This window comes from Megachile rotundata, chromosome 10 (assembly GCF_050947335.1).
Source record: "Megachile rotundata isolate GNS110a chromosome 10, iyMegRotu1, whole genome shotgun sequence".
NCBI lineage: Eukaryota > Metazoa > Arthropoda > Insecta > Hymenoptera > Megachilidae > Megachile > Megachile rotundata.
In genome coordinates this window covers 14,603,749-14,621,159 of record NC_134992.1, presented here as the reverse complement: position 1 = coordinate 14,621,159, position 17,411 = coordinate 14,603,749, and the positions used below count along the sequence as shown (strand labels likewise).

General features: G+C 47.0%; 1 protein-coding gene across 2 annotated transcripts in view; it reads right to left on the bottom strand.

Annotated features, from left to right (window-relative positions):
* The window catches only part of pxb (putative Hedgehog signaling attenuator pxb), a 214,997-nt gene extending 199,760 nt beyond the window's left edge, over nt 1-15,237 (bottom strand). For both annotated transcript variants that reach the window (XM_076536018.1, XM_076536019.1), the window contains exon 1: nt 13,877-15,237. The gene's annotated coding sequence lies outside the window, so the exon portion shown is untranslated. The remainder of the gene's footprint in view (nt 1-13,876) is intronic.
* Between the last annotated feature and the right edge of the window lie 2,174 nt (nt 15,238-17,411).

Below are 17,411 nucleotides of genomic sequence, written 5' to 3'. Positions count from 1 at the left end.
TAGGTAGCAAAGGTAGCGTACAAAAATTCTACTGACACCTCGACGATTTATGACCGGTATTACTTTATTCGTTCATAAATTATTCAAATTTTTTCGATCGTCGCAAACAAAATGTTTCACACGTCCACAATTACGTACCTAGAGCCTAGATTATAGATTATCGAATAAAAACATAATCCGACGCTGTCTCGAGGTGTTCGATAACTGGGTCAAGTATCGATTTTCCGAAGCGACGAGTAGAATCTGCTAAAGTCTCCAGTTCAGATTTCCTCTCGATTTATTGACAAATATTTAACGACTCGGAGCTCGAGTGTACTCTTCGGGGGCGTCAAAACCGCGAAGAAACATCTCAAAGATTGTTCAGAAAGTTTTTAATCGATCACGCGAATGCTTTTCGTCGATTTTCCATCTCGAAGAACGAGCTTCGACAGAACGTCGATTAGACGTATCGTTTTATTAATGAAGCTCGCGTTACCGAGACTAATGCTCGACTCGATATTTCCATGGGTAAAAATGCGGACCGGTTGATCCGGTCTCCTCGCGATAGCGTCTCTAACCGAGTCTAAAACACGTTTTGAAGTCATTGCTGATACACGTTGACTAGAAAGAATGAGACCCCGGTTACGGTGTAATAAATCAAGCTTTTCGATCGACGCATACATTTTTTACAGCAGATATCTTAATATATTAACCAGTAATATTTGTAACTGCAACGGTTAGTCAGAAAGTCGCAAAACCATCTATTACCCCGTGCACATTATCCAGAAACGATTCTTAATTTTTCTAAAGAAAAACTTTTGTGGAACACGCCATAGCCCTTACACGATCAGGCAATTCAGGTTCCGAAAAGTTTCGTCATTTTTCCGCGGTTTCTCCGAAAGTCGAACGACTCGGTAAAAAAGTGAAGCCGAACTCGAACTCTGACGATGACATCTAAGGGAAGAATGATCACGAAAGAAAAATCGAAGCGTTAAGAGGCAGGAAAGTTACGGGAGGTCGTGGTCGATCGATGAAGTCGCGCGCAGGAACAAGCTCCGAGTGAAATTCTTCGGGACAAGGGAGGCGCGTTCATCCTGACATTTTGAGCGATGTTTAACAAACAGCAGCTGACGTCTCGAGTGTCCCTAGATGTCAGAGTTCAGCCACGTCATTCGTATACCCTCCACGATTACCTACACCCTGGTAATTGTTGCCTAACTGAATTCTCTTCTGCTTCAACCCGCTTCTGAAACGATTACTCCACTCGCACCGTGGATCGTTCGTGTGCCATGAAATTTGACACGCTTCATTTCGTAATGCTTTCGTTAATCTCCTTCTAACTTTGTGCTCTGTCGCACCTTCATATCAGAGTATTCCTGGGCTACGATTTTCGGATCGAGTAAACAAGTTTACGACCGTGTTTACTTGGCATGTAACATCCGTTTTCGCACGCATCGTTTCGCTAGATGTTAAATTAGGGATCAAAAGCGCCGTTATATTTCTCCTCCAAATCCTACGACTACAATGGATGGCGCTAACAAATTTAGGATGTTCAAGAATTAAGTGACACCTCCGAGACAATGCTTAGAAATGTAGCTTATGAAATTCTTTTCCAGAGCGAAAGACCTGTTTTTCTTCGAAACGACATCGTTAAAAACAATGTCGAAACGCATTAAGAGATTTTCGTGGCTTAAGTTATCGTCAAGTTACTGGCTCGTTGATTGCAACGATCAACTTGACTAAACTCCGGCCAGCAGAGCGAACGCGACGCGAATAAACTTGATTAATTGCTCGGCTGAGTCACGAATTAGCGTGTGAACGGGAGAGGCACGATGCAGGTCGAGAGGGTCGGGGAAAACAAGGCGAGGAAGGAAGACGAGGAGAAAAGAGAATTATAAGAGAGGCCTGCTGGAGAGCCAGCAGGAAGTTTTGACCCGGCGACCCACTTCAATCGCCCGCTCGATTATCGAGGGACCAATAAAAAATCGATTTCAACTCGGACCCGTATTCGCCTACCGCCATTTCGAGCAAATTTCCTAGTTAACGGGAATCGTTTGACGACAGGGATAACCCGTTGAACGGTAACCGGTCGTGCCATAAATTAAGAAAAAGAAGAATGATTTTCGTCGATATTTCACCATTGAAGAAATTAACGATCACGGAAAGGAGCTTCGGGAGCGCTTATTTTCCAGCCAGGTTAATTCGAACGCGAAAATATTCGAGCGGCTTAAAGACACATTCGAGCGTCCCGGGAGGATTCGCAGCTTGCGCCTATCCGCTGGAAGAAGTAAGCGGGAGGGTAAAACGTGGAGGGAGTCGGAGAAAAGGGTCTATCTTCTCGGCAGCGATATTATCGCCTGGAACTATTTTTTATTCGAAGCAGCAGGGGTGAACGAGAGAGAAATCGTTCTTGCCTCGCGTTGATTAGTTCTGTTGCGATATCTCTCGACCCTACCTTTCGGTCCCAGGAGGAAACCAGATCGAGGAATGCACGCCGTCGACGCCAACTACCCCTCTTATTCTCCCTCTCTCTTCTTCTCTCGTTTACATCGATTCGTTCTGTTTCTCTTTCTACGCCCTTTCACCCGTCCTGGCTTTTCTGGTAAATAACTCTGCGCTGAAAGTTAATGCTGCCAGTCGATCGTGCCGTGAAACTTCACGGCTGCTGCATTCGTTACAGGTCGTTTCTAAAACGATGTCTTTTCGTTGTCTCGAAAAAAGTTGCTGGACAAATCAAGCGTTCGTAAATGTTTGCAAGGATATTTCGCCTCGATAAAAATGCGACAGTCGCTCCATTTTCCCTGGATTCGCATAGTCCTTGAAAGAGAGTCCGAAATATTGGAAGGAATCTCCACGTGTCAGAAAGGTAAAAGGTCGTTTCGCAGAATGCAAGGCTCCCTTCTTTCGACGACGCGAGCCACGCGCACAAGGGGTGGCGTGTGTCGTTGACTGAGAGGCAGAATAACATTGGATTAACCACCCCCTGATCGTCGACGCCCTGCCAGCAATCCCGCAGTTTTTACACCCTCTTCGGCTCGATCTCCCCCGGTGAGAGTGGCGTGGCTCTTTCTTTGGCTGCACCGAGTACCACCACCGCGGGAAAGGGAAAACAATCTTTGGCGGAAAACAGCGCGTCGAATAATTTATCGGCAGCGGGCCGAAGTTGGCCCGAGTGTACGAGCCGGGGCTACGACCACCCCGTTATCTATCAACCTGGCACGCTCCTTTCTCTCTATACCACTATACTATAGTAACGTTCGCTGTCTGCTACAGTATTCTCCTTCGGCTAAACCGCCGACGGGAGTTTTCAGACCGGTAACTTTCTGGTCAGCTCGAATTCCCCGCAGCCCCCTCAGACCCCACGGTGACTTTGGAAACTTCTATCGCGCTCGAACGAGCTACGCAATTCTTACCTCGCAACTTCGTCGAAAGATTTCGAAACAACGAGCGACAAAAAGGGGGCTAAAGCACCTTTCCGAGTTAACTCGTGAATCGAGCAACTTTGTAATCGGAAGATAAACATTCCTACTACCTTAATACTGTTTCGGACTTTCAGAGGAAAGTTTACAAATTCGAAAATATCTAAATCTGTCCGCGAGCTACGACAACGGGGGTACGTACTCGCGAGGACAAAGCCGAAAGTAAATCAGGAGGGAATCAACGAATCGGCTGTCTGTTTCAGAAGAGACTAGGGTATCGTATACAAAGTAGTCTCATTCGGTGTGCTCTGGAACAGAGGGGTCGACGGCGCGAGGGATGGGTAATCTAATGTCATCGTGCGACGCGGTCGGTGGCTGGCAGCAATTTTAAAAGGGGGATGCCGGTAGTCGCGGGACACTGACTGAATTTGCGCATGAAAGAAGCCGCGTGCTTCCGAGTGGCCTACTCGAGGCCTACTCGAACGGGGTGGAGAAAGCGGGCCAAGGGGGTGTGCTCTTTCGGCGTGTCTCGACGTAAAAAAAAATAACGTGGGTCTCTCCCCCGACGTTTAGTAGCCAGATGCGCACACATCGAATCCAATCACGCGCGTTTATTTAAGCCGTTTGTCCGATAGACCGAAAGAAAAGCGCGTCGAAGGGTGTGCTAAGTCTCGTCGCCTTCGTAACGAGCCAAGGGTGCTCGAGCAACGAGGGTATTCCACTTTTTAATCCCGCTTCGAGCGACGAAAGGCTTCGTCCAAGGGTGGACAGCTAGAATTTTGAAACTGGCGCGACAAATTCAGGTTGATAAGCGGGCGACGACGGGTACGGCGCGGAAGGACGCGATCGGAATGTACCGAAGGCGTAACGGCTCGAAGAACGATCGGATATCGAGCCACGCGCGTTTGCACTTCGATAACAAAGGTGCGCTCATGCGAACTCGCTGATAAACGATTGGACTACCGGGAATCGCCGCGTCGAGACGATAGTCGACGCCTCGCTTCGCCTCGCCCCCGCTCGCCGTGTCTAACCGATAACTCGTAATCGTTCACTGGCCTCCAGGAGCAATATTTACCGAGCGAAGCGAAACGTTGCGACTCGATAGGGATATCGTCTCGACGACGGAACATCGATCCATCTAGCTACGACTGTGTTTACCTTGGATCGACGGTTTTACATCTGGCCGAGATTACGCTCGTTTCTTGCTCGTAAACCGAAAGATACTCAAAGTATTCGAGCGAATGAATATTTTTTGTGCGTCGCTGTTTCTTTCATCCTTTATCACCGTCCGGATAAATAGGAAAATTGGAAGGGATCGCGAAGAGAGGAAATTATTTAGCTGCTTTGATATCTTTTGATACGTTCCGAAGGACCAACCGGCGTGATTAAAAAGAGGATCAGAGTGGTGCGCGACGGGGACAGGCTGTCGTCGCTTATGTCACTTAATTGCGCGTACCGTCGCGTTAAAAGGGAGTCTTTGACGAGGTCGATAATTACTGTCAGGGTGAGCGTGTGTACACCGCCGCGTCCTGGTCAACGGCGGCGCTGCCGACGACGACCATGCGATTTCGAGCATTCGAGCGTCGTTACTTTGATTATTTCCCAGGTTGGCGGATGGCCGCGGTTAATTTCACGTTCGTTAGTCGCCCAAAGCACCGTGAGTAACTGGAAAGTTATTTACCGATCCAATGGGCAACGTACGGGAACGTACGCGGTACGTTACGTACGCTCCATCGATGAAATTGTTCCGGCTTTTTCGGACACGCATTACCTACTGTGACATTCTCTTCGTGACTGAACTCCGTTCGTTCGAAACGCGTGCATGTGGCAGTTAAACGGCAGATTTTTCCCTCGTTTCCTACGGTAATGCATGTTGTTCCTCTTAACGTTCGTTTAATTTTATTTTTACGCGTATTAGTAATACGAGATAGAGAAGCTCTTTCGAAAATATTTTTATTTAATTTTTCTTTTACGATACTCTTCGAAACACAGTATTTCATAGCGCTTTGTTGCAGTGTCGAAAAAATATCTCGTTTCTTTACGTTGCTTGGTAAAAACTGTTATTTGCAGAAACGCATCGAGGTCTCAAACGAAGTAGTTTTTTTACGAGAATCCCTTCCTCGATGGCAATATTCTCTGGCGCGAAATATTTTTCCAATAAACCAGAAGTAATGTTTTCTCTTACTGCGAGATTTTTCTTTTTATATTTACGCCGGGTTGTAAATACTGATAAAGAGAAACGCGAGACCCCGCGTGAAATAAAGAGCGCGTAGTCGCGAGATATCTCGTCGAAAGAATCGGACGGATAAAAATCAGGCGAGGAGGATATATCGTGCAAAGAATCGGACGGGTTAAAAGATTTCCGAGGTGTTTGTAGAGTAACGTTTCTGGGACATTCGATCCTCCTACTCCGTTATCCATGCGGAGTTGACATTTTGTTGGGCAAACACGCGTTTCGATACGGTCGCGATTCACGGAACGCGTAAGAGCGTCGATTCCGTCGAACCGACGATATCGCGCGTGTTCAGCGGGGTAATCGAAACGCCGTCGTAAGCGCGTTGCCGAACGTCGCGAAACGAGAGCCTCGTCGTGTAACGCGATGTTTGAACGCGCAACGGCAACAAGCAACGAAAACACGCGGAGCATTCGTGGTCGGAAATCACGGGACGCTTGATTTACGGAAGGGGTTGGAATTTCGCGCGGTGAATCGGGATCGTTGACAACGGGACTCCCGTCGCGTTTACACGCTGGCGAAAGTACGCGAGGCCAGAAATCGACAGGATTGTCCGCGGACAAAAGATCCGCGATGCAAGGATCCATCGCGGCTTTGCACGCTGGAATGGTTGATGGGTACGCGCTCGATGGTTACGGGTGATTTGTGCACGATTGTTCGCGTCCCGACGCTTCTACAACTCTACCTTCCTATATACGTTGGCTCCAGCCGCCGTTCGATCAATCGATACCCCCGACGAAGGTCAAATTTACTTGGCAAACAGTTTTCGAAATCCATACGCGTCGAGATAGTTTTCGTTTTGCAACCGAAATGGACGAAATCGATGGAAATTCACTTTCCAAGCAAACAAGGCTGGGACATTAACCTCTGGATGCAGGATGGTGAAGTTCAAGCATTGACCATGTTTATACCCCATCCTTTGAAGTTATTGTTTAATTAGGGACTGGGGCCTGCGAGTGCTCCAGGTATAGATGCATGTACTGTCGTAGCATTTATTTTTTAGTTCTAACTGTGCGCTCTTGTAAGCACCGAACTCTTCAATAGTTTCTTCACCATTTAATTTTTCCTTTATAAATGTAATTGATCTGATATACTCTACGCGTCTATTTTATTCCACATAACCCCTGAACACAGGAACATTTGAATGTTACATAAAGTGGGACGTAAAAAATTCTGTGGTTTTTGGGTGTCTATAAAAACGCAGGATGTCGAAATAAATATTATACGATACAGTTTGTACGATAGTTACATGGCGGTATAAATCCTTCATCTAATTACTGTTACAAAAGCGGACGATTTAAAATGTAATAAATTTTTTCAAGCGTTCCTCTTTCGCATTTTACGTGATATTTTTTAATGGAAATGTAACGTAATATTTATACGCGAGAATATATTTTAAATTTCGTGTACAATTCATCCTTTAACCCCGCATATAATCACATTTCGGCTACGAGTACACTGCGGAAGTTTATGCATTTATAACATAGCGGTGCATACAAAAAATATGTAAACCATATTGCATGTACCAGAATACGAAATATGTAAATTATTCGGAATCTGTAAAGTATTCAAAATGTGCATGCTAAGGTTATACCTTCGATCATGTTGAGGGAGAAAAAATTTCATGGAAGCATAAGTACTTGCATAAATATCTAAATATCAAGTAGACCGCAGAAATATTTACATGTTGTATCTGCATGTTTATTAACGAGGAAAGATCTAATTTACGGTGAACGTTTTGAAAAAATGTTCGAAACTGGAGGTGAAACGGTACTTGTTGATTTGGAAGAGGGATGAAGGAACGAAACATCGATTTCATCGATCGATTAGAACATGCCCGAGGCACGCGTGCGCGTGTAAACACACGAAATCGAGTATTATATACGGTAACGTAACGTTTCCGGCTCATACATAGAGATGCGAGTGATTTACATACATATCAGTTTCGTTTCGTTCGAGCACGTTACCCTACGGTGGCAGTGCATGGCTTTCACGATATCGTGAAGCTATGGGGGAGGCGCGTGAGGCGCCACAACGTAGGCGTCTAATCTATGGTATATCGACGCTCCCGACGCTCAACGAACCCCCGCCGAGCGACAGATGTCGTGTTCGCAGCGTTTCTAACGAACGCGGCAAATATTATTGCTTCTTTTTAATTTCATTTCGTTCGAACGGTCGGGGGTATGATTTCTAAAGCCTTCGAAAGGGAAGGTATTGTGTTCTTTTCGCTCGAAATTTACTGATACATGTTACTTTGATCGGGTAACTCGATTTTTAGGTGCAATTAAACTCTCTGCTGATGGTCGCCTTTGAACTGCTAGTGAAATAATATAATTCAATTTTCACTTCACACGCTGGTATCCAATTTTTGCAAATCCGAAACTTTCTGATCTGATTTTAACACTTCTGACAATATTATGTACTATGATATTTAACAAAAGCTGCTAAAAATAAAATAAAGAATTGTAGTACAAAAAGATTAATACTGTCAAAGGTGGTAAAATACTTCAATGCAAAGGTAACGAAAGTATAATGATTTTAAACACCCTCGCGAGGAAGAAAATGAGGTATCAAAGTCACAAATACGTAACTGCGGTAGTCGAACTGGTAATAATCGGTGGTTAGATCGTTGCAAAATCGAAATGGGATGTTCACAGCGCGGAACCATAAAATCAGGAACATATATCGAGATAACAGAGCGGCTTCGAGTAATTTTGGAAAGTGGCGAGGATAGCGAAGAGGAAGTCGGTAGTTAGATAATACGACCATGGGGACAATTTCCATAACTACCATTGTCTTTGCGCAATCGCGTTCGACGACGTCGTTCCAAAATCGTCTTTCCTTCGTCTCCGCCACACCTTTCGATCGTCCGACGCAGACGTCCCACCGAGAGAGAGATCCGACGCTTTCGATTTAACTCTCGAATTGCGAGGGACGAGCGTAAAATAAATAACGTAGCATCTCATTCGAGAATTCTCAAATTTTTCGACATGGAGTTTGACGATGTCGTACAATAGACAAGTGAAAAGAACGTTGAAATATTCGTAAAATCAAAGCGTTCGTACAGGTTAAAATTGAACGTCAGATGAAGTAATTTGAGGAGCGCCATAAAATCGCATAAAAATGTACGACATCGTCGGCACGATCCGTGACAGTGTCGAGGACGGAAATGCGAATTGGCCCGAATCCCGCGTGTGATTGATTCCTTAATAATTGCACGGAGGATCCCGTGGGCGGGTCTGGCGAACGCGAGGGAGGCTCGATAATGCAAATTTCTGTCGCGAGGGTGAGACATGTCGGTAGTGGTAGCAATTATGTGCGGGGCGCTGGGAGATCGAGGGCCTCGCGCTGCTCCGACAACGGCGAAAGGCCGAGAGAAAGGGCGAGAAAGAGAAAGTAACGCAGCGACACTACGCGACGGGGTGCGTATAAGTGGAGAGGAACGGGGGTGTCACTCGCAGCTGTTTCAACCCCGCGATCCACCCCCAAAACGAACGAAGGAGTAACAGCAGTCACTCGGTCATTAAGGGGCGTGATCGTTGTTTGATTGCGGAGGTTGAGCCTGCCTTTTTCACCCTTTCCTGCTCTTCCTCCCTCTGGACAGAGGGGTCGCGTCAAAATGTTTGCGTTTTGTAGCCGGAGAAGATTAGAAACACTGGAACAGTATCGGCTCGTTTCGCCCGCTATTATTTCTTTTAAAAACCGAAACTGTTTTATCCGTTTTTTACGTAAATCCGATTTTTACGGCTCAGCGACACCCCTCGTTCAGCAACCGCTAATCAATTATCGATCCGGCTAAAACATTTGCTTTATTTCTCAGAAGAGATAGGCTAAATAAAAGTTTCGTGGTCACAGTAGCATAAAATGTTCCCCGCGTTATTTCCTCGAAAATGTTTTTCCGTGAACGTTTTTCGATGAATTTGAAATTCTAAATACACCCTTCACCGCCCAACGGCGAGAACGCCCGTTAGTAATCGGGTCGTTTAAGGATTTTTCCGGGTACAATGTTAACGGGTTAGCCGTAATGCACGATAACCGGCCTCGTCGTGCACGACTCGCTGATTCGTATGATTTTTGTCCGCGTTTTAACCTGTAATCGATACACCATTTGCATAATTACCGGGAAACGAGCGGCAATCTGTTCGCGCGCATCCATCTTCCTGTAAAAACTAATACCGTAAATGGGAGATTCCGACTGGTGCCAACTGCTGACCCGGCCGCGCTCGTCAGCGCTCGCTTTTTTCGCGACCGAATTCGTACAGAGCGAAAAAGCCTGGAATAAAATTCACTCGCTGCGCGTTTGTATCGTTAATAATTCGTTCGAAATATCCACTCTTTATATCATACATTTATGCCTGATAAAATTACAACTAGATATATCGTGATACGATACGTGTAACGTCCTTTCGTATTCAACTTACCGATCTCGGATACTTGGACCGTCTCCAGAGGTGGTAGAGTTACATTCGATCGTGGGATATTTTTGCGACCACCTCCGCACGAGATATAAATTCGATCAACTTGTCACCAGTGGTTGACAGTAAATAATACTTAGCGGCGGATTAGTAGGTGATTCGGTGGGGAATTGGCAACACTCGAGCATCCACCTATTTCATCTCGAACATTGTTGACAACTGTTGGCTCGTGTCTACACGATCGCTACTAAATTCCAGACAATATTTCGCGCTGGTTCGCGACGAATGTCACACCGACGCGCGTCAACCGTGTGCTTACAGCGAAGCGATAAAAACGGTAATCCAGCGAAGGCGAACGGAGAAGACGAACAAAGGCGAGAAAAGTTGGCTCGTAAGAAGAAAACAAGGAAGTGGGCGGGATCGTTTGAAGCGGTCGGTTGTCGCGGCCAGACGAATCAGCCTCAGGATTCGAAGTTAAAGTTTCTCCGATGATGACCGGACCATCGCGACTCCGTTGGAACACAGGAGAAGTGTTTTACGATAAAAGTACTCGGATCCAATTTATCTGACGCGCGGTACAGGAAGAACTGGGTCGTTTCCGGTCTATCCTTCCCTCCCATTTTTCCATCGAGCTTCCCTTTCGTGGCGTGCTCCGCCAGTCGTTCCATCGCCTCTTTCGAAGCGGATATATTTCGCGACTGGTTTTCGGCTAATGGTAGACGCCACGCTGGTCTCCAGTCTGCATCACGGGACATTTACCCCGTTGCCGTTCAAATAACTCTCGTGGATCGAAATCGAACGATTCGAACCTTTCGTCTTCTCTTCTTTTTTTCTTATCACCTCCGTACGCCAACTCTCTGCTGATAGCTACACGATCTCCGCTATTAAACAGTCTGCCTTCGATGCTCGTTACATCGTTACAATGTAAGTGTACAAAATTTATCCTCGCATGCTTTTCCTTTCGATATTACGTTCACTTTCTCGTACGTTCAACTGCATTACCATTCGGTTTCTCGATGTCGTTAACTTTGGGCATTCCGCCAGAAACAGCTACTAGCCAGCTTAATTATTCCCTCCGTTGAAACGAGTCTCGATAACGAACCGATCGTATCTCGGCGATTCGATCTCGTCTAATGTCTCCTAAACTCACTCGCTCCGAGTTTCATAAAGAAAACTTCCAATCGAGATGTTCCGAGTATGAGATGGCGCGAAAGAAATCTAATTAATTCGTTTCTTTCTGCGGAACGTTAAAGACCTCTAACGAGTCGGATCGACGATAAAGCGATGATTTATGTGGCAACTTGTTCGTTTCGCGGAGTCCACGCGCGGCTATTAAATAATGACGCGAACGGTAGGAGGCTTCCGGTGACGTTGACTAATATCGGAGGTGGAAAAGGCTTTTGATTAAAGGCGCTCCCCTTTGCACCTCCGGGGATCAAGGCTTCCGCTGGCGATAACGATTATTTTAGATACTTTGTATCCCAGGGGGAGATGGTAGAAGGTCAATTTTTGGGATGAACCATGTCGTAACACGTGTTCTCAAACACACATATTACCAAATTGTTTCGATAGACCAAGTTTATCGTTACGATTCGTATTTTAATAGCGACGACGTGTTCGCACGGAGTACTCGGGTTTCGAGGTGAGTATTTCCGGACGAAAACCGCGAGAATTAACGAAGTTGGGTGACGAGTCTGTTTACGAGACTTTTGCACGATCACGGAATTCCAGACGAGACGTTTTCTCTCGCACGAGAGTCGCTTTCCGTTCCCGGATTCGGTTCCCGTCGGATTTATTTATTTACGCGAGAAAATCTCTATCTCTGACGGTGAAGGTGCATTAAGCAAATGAAAGGGGACGATGAAACGGTCGAAAGCGAATGCGTCGAGCTGCAAATCGGTCCTAAGAAAAGATTACCTGTGCTACAGAATTAATTAATCGACGTGGATCAATCTCACCGGAGCTAGTTTCAAAGGTATCGATTGCTCGCAAACTTTGGCTCATCCTTTTGTAAGCAGTTGCAACCTAATTTCGTGGTTAGGTTAGATCTTGTTGATCTTAGATTACATAGACTTTGTACCGGATGAATTTTCTCGATCGATTACCGGCGCATTCACAAATTTCTGAACAGCGCTTTGTGTTTACTTTGCCGTATTTTATATACCGATTTCGATCGTACCAAGAGTATACGCATTCGAAGCTTAATTACCTCGCGGTTGCAGCGCGATCGTAATCAAATAATCGAGCGCTATCTTCCCCCGATCGTGTCGGGCAATAATCACGGCATTTTTACGGGCCGAAATTTCCATGGGGTCGTCAGGAATGCGGATTTTTCTTCCTTTTTCGAGTATCTTAACGAATCCTCGATTGCGTCGGTACAACCGGGGCAGTCGTTCTCGTTAATATTGGCCGATCGAAGTTCGCTTAAAGATGGCCTTAATTTTCGACGCTTATCGCAACAGTTCTCGCATCGTTCCCATGCCGGCGAGCGAGTATTTATACACGCGCGTGTCGGCACGCACTTAAATACACGATATCTATGTAATTCCGGTTCGCCTAATGGAGATAAGCCGGAACGTACGAGGCGGTTTTCTCGGATGGCGTAATGAGCGAGGACACGGGGTCCTTAATAACGCGCCCGAACCAACCTCCGTCTTCTTCTACCCAGCAGACTCCGCTTCCTCTTCGTCTACTCCCTGGTGGACGACGGACGCAGGTGCGCCGGAATTGCTCGGCCGACTCGCAAAATCTGAGTCTCTCCACGGCTTTACGAGCGGTTAAAGCCGGCCTTCCGACGCTACCGGCGTAAGGTTACTAAGTACTCCGGGGATATTCGATAACCTCTTTGCAACAACATCGGTGACGAAATAATTAATCGTCGACGTCCAAGGAGTTAGGCTGGTTGAACTTTGTTGCCTCAGGAATCACGGTGTCTTTCGAAGGGGAATATGCAAATTTTACACGGGTAACGCTGCATCGTTAAATCAATTTTTGGCCCGTTATCTCGTGCTAAAATTAATCCGATGATTCTAAGCGTATTCGACGGTTCATGGTGCATTTCATCGATGAATATTGGACGAGCCACAGTCCGACATTATTGTCCAATTAATTCTCATCGATACCGAAATGCCGAATGATTTATCAAAAATGGATGAAAGCATGAAATATACCGAACGGTAATTCGCAGAAATTATTGTTAAATATATATGGTATTATTTACACGTTTAACATGCAGTGACTGGGAACCACGTAGTACGTAAACATTGTATATTACAGACATTCGGATCGCAAATTACGAGATGTGTCGAATGGCGTTGAAATGCCGAATTAGAGTCTCAACGTGTCTGACCACGCGCATCCATTTTCACTGCGCCGAACACGTTAACTCGGTTTACGCGTCGTAAAGCGAAACAAGGAAGACATAAAGATCTCGCATAGCTCGTTAAACGTTCATCGATCCGCGAAGAGGAAAAATAAATCCACGAATCCGAGTGCCTAATTAACGGATCGGAGGCAAGAAGCTAGGCGCGTAACGCGATACGCTCGAATCCGAAGGAAAGAATAACGCGAGACTATTACCGGGGAACGATACCTTGGAAACCCTCACGGTCGAGGGTTAGAAAGTAATAGACCGAGAAATTCCTCGGAGACGAGCGAAAGGTCGCGAAGCCAGCTACCCGCGCATAAAGAAATTTCTGCCTCGGGCTACGTCGGCATTTCCCGTGGGAGTCTGCTTCCCGTTCCCCGCTTCCTTTTCCAATTCTTGCCGGTGTACACGGAGAGAGTCGTTTCCACTAATAAAGCTACGTCCTCGCCGTGGCGCGACTTACCTTTCGATCCTGAGCGGAAGCCCCGTTTGTCACGAGTTCGCTGCCACCATTCTCCGCGTCCTCTTCCGCGCTCGTCCTTCGCTCTCCTCTCGGCTCGCGCGTCCTCTACAGGATGTCGCGAAGCGGCACACCGCGAAGGGCACTCGTGCAGCCTTCGAGTTCGGGTTTGCCGTTTTCGCGGGACACGAGCGAGGAACCAGTCTCCTTTCTTCTTTTCTCGACCATGTAATCCTAGTCGTTTCGCTCGAGGATTCGAGTTCGAACTCTTCCGGTAACTTTCTCCTCTTCTGGCGCGTGTTCGTGCGCGGCGAATCTACTCGAAACGGGGAAATCGGAGGTTCGTGACCGGATAAATAGTCGAACGACGTCCAAAACGTTGGCTCGTTGATCGAGCCTCGTTACGCGCCCTCTCGCGTCCTCTTGCTCGAAGAGGATTCGCTTTCTTTCTCCGTCCGTCCGTCTCGCTCGAACGATTACGGCGATTTTATTGTCTGGACGAGATCGAACCGAACTACCGTGGTCAGACGATCGGTCGATGTCCGATAAGGCGTTAATGCGCTAATTGGCAAGCGGACGCCACGTATTCTATCCCTCGAGTTAATTATATTTAATTGTCGGGCCATTAATTGTATCTTTAATTACCGTTGCGAGATACCGCGTGGCTCGGTCGGCCTCGTGCGTCGACGAAATTTCACGATCGAGAAACACGATCGGGCTATTTTATCCTCTCGACGAGAACGCTCTCCCAAACTGTTGATCGTCGCGAACGATTCGCCGTCCTCTCCGAGAGGGCAACGCGAAAAGCGAAGCTACTCGTTTGCTCTTCGACGCTCTCGATTCTTTACGGTTCTCCGATCCGCTCCGACGGTTTCCCGAGAGGATCGTTCTTTCTCGTGAAAAGAGTTTCCACGGTCTTGGGAGGGAGCTCGAAGAAGGGTCGTCCACTTTCTTCTCCTTAGGGTGGCGGGACCCTTTTTCCACGGATTCGCCGCGTCCCTTCGGAGCGTACCAGCGCGAAAGTTCCCTTATTACCGGGATCGATCGGTCACTTCTTTTCTTCGGCGGCGCGAACACGGTCTCGAAGGGTCTTATTTGCCTGGGAACTCGCGGTGAGACACGTTCGCTGAAAGTTACACGACTTCTTCTCCTAATTAATTGGCCGCGCGTGTCGAGCCGCGAGCGTGGTCGGATCGCGCGAACGAACGAACGATCTCGAGCGCGAATCGGCGTTCGGAAACCGAACGAGAGGGAGACTCGTTTCGAAGCTACTCGCTCGAGGAAGCGTTCCCGAGAACGCGAAATCCGTAAGGTAGCTTACCGAGGAAGGAAGTTACCCCGCAACGAAGCGGGTTCTCGGCACGACTGAGAGGCTCGAACCTCGACGACGAGAGCCACCCCCGCGCGAGAGGGTGGCAGAGCGAGATACAGAGAGGGAGCGAGAAGGAATGCGCGCAGTCGCAAATTCGAAAGCCGAGCGACGATATTAATTACATCCTTTCGAGCGACAGAAACGAATCGAACGCGGCACGCCGGAATATAACGAGGGCTCAGGGTGCGCGTTTAAAAGCTATCCTCGTCGCGTGCCGCCACGAAAAACCCTGTTCCTTTCACCGGGATGCCGCTTCTCGCGGGATCCGCTCGCGTCCCGTCGAACCTCTCCCGTTCGATGCACCCTCCGACCGATTTTCCACCCGATCCTCCGCCCGCGCCGCACCCCGAAATAATGGACGGATAATCTGTTCTGGCGTGGCCCGCCGGGACTAAAAGGTTCCTACGAATTCGTCGGTCATTCTATTCCTCCTTGTCTCTCGATCTATTTTCCGTTTGGCGTCTCCTCGCGCCTTTTCGACTCTCCCGAGACACGCGATATCTCGTACATCTTCTCTCTAACTTTTGCAACTTCGATTCGGGACGCTGTACAGAAGCGCAGAAATTGTCGAGAGGCAATTAAGCATACATTGGAACTACTTTGAAAGGCAGCGAAGTTGATGACAATTTGTTAAATTATTCTTTGCGACTTCGCGAATCGTCGCAAAAAAGTTCCGAATGGTTTCGCTGCACCGTTTGCGAGTTACGATTTTAATTTTCTCTGTCTCTTTACTAGTTCTGATGGAAAAAGCAGCGTTATTAAATACTGCAAAATACCTTGAAAAAACTCGGCAACTTTTGTCAAATTCTTTACACACATTGTTCCGGGAAAATTTCATTAACCTTCACATGCAGTAATAAATGATTCGCCGATACATTTGTGCCACAAAGAACGTGGATATTAACGAATCAAAAATTTTCGCCAGATTTATCTTCTGTGGTACATTGTTGAAAACGTTCAACGAGCAAATCGATGCTATTCAATTATTTTCCCAACGTTTGCCGCCATGTTGGCCGAACGTTTCGCTGGAAAGTTGTCGGTATCGAAGTTCCGTGCAAAAATTTGAGTCTCGCGATTACAGCAAATTCGCGTAGCGTTCCGAGCTGGTTCTCGCTTTGCGAATGAGCGCGGGGAGGGAATCGCCCCGATACGACGCCTTTAGTGGCACATTGCGCGTGTCGTTTGCATAGAAACTACATTTTACGGCTTCCTCTTCCGATGTTCGACGCAACGACCTCCGCTCTACGGATCTTATTGGCGGTTTTGGTAGCGAGCCTCGCAATTAGAAGCGCGCTCCCACGCCGCGAACATTCAACCGTTCGCCCACGTGTCTCTCCTTCTTTTCCTTTCTGGAAGCGTGAAAGTTTTCCCACCTGAGCGCGAATAAAAACGTCGCGTTGGCGGCGCGTCGAATTTACGACGAGAGCCTTTTACGCAAGCGTGAGCGTGGAACTGCCTCGATGCTCGAAAAATTCTGCTTGTTTCCAATTTTAATTTCTCTGATATCGGGTTATATACGAATAGAGATATTAAGGTTCTTACGCAAGCTTCGAATTTTATATCCACTTTCAACTAATCGGTTAAAGTTTCACGCTCCCCGTAACAAATCGAAAAAAAAAATACACGGTATTATTGAAATATTTTGCCGGTAGCGCAATCAATTCTTGAAAAGCAATCGGTGGCACGGAAAGAGCAATTTTCATTCGACACTCCTTGTGAAAGGCGTTCGAATTTTGGTTAAACAAATATCGCGGCTGACTAATGGAATTAGTTGCAAGTTGATTCGAACGAGACGTAACGTTCGGTAATCCATTACGAGCATTGCTCGACTTATGGCGGCGAAATTCTCAACGCGAACCGCGTCAATGGTAAATCAAACGGGCGGTCCAAATAAAATATTGATTTCACAAATATTGGCGCGAGTCAACTACACGTTGTAAACAAACGGGAGATACAGGTAGGCACGTGGCGAGCGTTTTCAGAGGGCAAAGACCCTTTTAAAGCCGGTCGGGGGTGTAACGAGGATTGATACCGATAGGATTTCTCCGCGAAAGCCTAGCGGAGCTCGTCAACTCGATCGAGACTTTAAAACAATTTTGATATCTCGTCTGACGCGATGCCAATCCCGAAACGTTCCACGAGACTCGAGAAAGGATCGTCTAGCGC